This window comes from Mus pahari, chromosome 8, assembly GCF_900095145.1.
Source record: "Mus pahari chromosome 8, PAHARI_EIJ_v1.1, whole genome shotgun sequence".
NCBI classification, from domain to species: Eukaryota; Metazoa; Chordata; class Mammalia; order Rodentia; family Muridae; genus Mus; species Mus pahari.
The window spans coordinates 94,062,829-94,065,310 of record NC_034597.1 but is presented as its reverse complement, the minus strand read 5'-3'; positions in this window follow the sequence as shown (position 1 = coordinate 94,065,310).

The window sequence follows — 2,482 nt, the reverse complement described above, 5'->3', positions numbered from 1 at the left end:
GTGAACTGTGCATCTAGAAAGCTTCAAAGAATACCAGTCATGAGTAGAGCCCTATTATTGTTGAGGGATGGGTAACATTAGGGATAGAACCAGGAGCTTTGCATATGGTCTGCATGGGCTACTTTTAAAAAAACTTGTGTGTGTGTGTGTGTGTGTGTGTGTGTGTGTGTGTGTGTAGGGGTGCATGTTTCTTTTTTGGGCGGAGAGGGTTTCGAGACAGGGTTTCTCTGTATAGTCCTGGCTGTCCTGGAACTCACTTTGTAGACCAGGCTGGCCTCGAACTCAGAAATCTGCCTGCCTCTGCCTCCAGAGTGCTGGGATCAAAGGTGTGTGCCACCACGCCCGGTGGGGTGCATATTTCTGTGTTATTTATGCATTGTTGTGTGTGCATGTGTATCTGTGCCTATGTATGGTCGTGTGGAGGTCAAGGGTCATTGTGGAGGCCAGGGGTCCTTCCCTCTTTTGCTTTTCACCTAATCTATTAATTTATAAATTTAGTTATACATTTGTCTTTGAGACAATGTCTCTCACAGAACTCAAAGGTCATCTACTCGGGCTAAGCAGAGTGGCCAGTGCGCTTTAGGGATTAGCTTCTCTTTGCTTCCCGGTGTTCTCAGTCCTGGGATTAAGAGGACACTGCAGGCCTGTGTTTTTTACATAAGTAGGTGCCGAGAATCCGAACCCAGATCCTCACTCTCTTGCAGCAGTTCCTTTACCAAGTAAGCCATCTCCAACGCCCTTTTTAATTTTTTTTTTTTAAATCCCCGGATCAATTAACTCTTTCTGAAATTCTCTCTTTCCTTGCTTTCTAGAACATTCTTCTCTAAGTCCTGTTGTCCCTGTTTCATGTTGCTTTTTGGGTGCTCTCTCTTACTATTTTCCGCAGTTTTTCTGTAGTGCTTGCTTAGTTTCGTCTTCCTGACCATCCACGTATGCCTGCATCTGCTGGTCTTTCTCATCGCTGGCCAGCTGACCTTTGTCCAACCCCTATATGAGCTCATCCTCCTCTGCTTGACCTTGAATGTTTGAATTCATCTGTGGAGATGGCTTCCTTTTCTCTGCTCACTCTGGGCATTAAAGTTAACTTCCAATTATACAGTTAAGCTATGCATTCCTATTTCTGAATCAAGTCTCTTCTCTTCATTTCAGACTTCTTATTTCACATTGATCTATGTGTGACCACTGACTATTATCTTCTTCTCAGTTTTCAAAAACACCTAAATTCCTACATGCTCAAAGCTAGTATTTTGATATTTTCCTCAATCCTGTTCTTTCCTTATTTTAAATACTTTCTTTTTCATTGTTATCCATTCTGTTACCAAAATATTGATTTTCTGTCAGCAATCTTGCTTGTATCTATATAACTCTTCATCACCTTGTTTCCTAGTTTAAACTACCAACATAAATGTCACTTCAAAATTTGTTAACCCACCTATTTTGTTCATTCACAGAACAACCTTTCTACATCACTCATCCATTATGAATTTTAAAAGTACTTTTATATTTATTTAGTGTAATTGTGTGAATTTTAAAAGTACTTTTATATTTATTTAGTGTAATTGTGTATATCTGCATGAATTTTTGTGAACTGCGTATGTGCAGCAGCTCATGGAGGCCAGAAGAGGGCACTGGATCCACTGAAGTAACTACAGACTGCAGTGAACTGCCTAATATGTGTGCTGGAAACTCACCTTGGGGCTTCTAGAAGAACACTGAGCAATCTTAAGTTCTTAGCCATCTCTCCAGTCCCTCTTCCCAAGAAGCTGTTTAATGACAAGTAAATGTGAGTCCCTTGACAAAGGTCACACTCCTTGTCAAGTAACCCTATTTGTAATTTCTTTCTGTTTATTTGGTTTTTGTCCGTTCAGGTTTTAGGGGATGGCTAACAGCTCTTGAATGTCCCGTCCTTATCTTTATGATTGAAATTATATTGACCCCATCAAATGGATACACCTTTGGGATTCTTGGCAGATGCTAACAGTCCTTTTAGTCTTCCTAAGAGAACCTCATCGCTCTAGGTACTGACCCTGCTGGATCTATGTGGGTGACGCAGGGAAAGATGGTTGATATATTCAGCCGTAGTATCTCTGTGTACCATTATACACATTCTCTTCCTGCATATCACAAGAACTGAAGCTGGAGGACACTCAGGGCAAAACGTTTTTCTACTGACCATTCTGTCGTATGTGATGGCTACAAGGCTCAGGTTGTTCTAGTCACATTGCTTCACAGTTAAAGAAGTGTTTTCTTCTCTTCTTTTCTGCAAGTCTTGAACAAAGAGGTTGCTTGTCTCAGCTGTGACTCGTGTCTATTTTGCAAACATGTGGGGAATCAGCCTGAAGACAAAGCTAACCTAGAAAAGACGACAAGGAACACTGAAGACAAAGATCACATCATCCCAGATTCCCGCCCTGTAAACAAGGGTTGCTGGTACATGACACTATCTGACGGGATTCTTCTTTTCTGCTGTCTATCCTTTCCC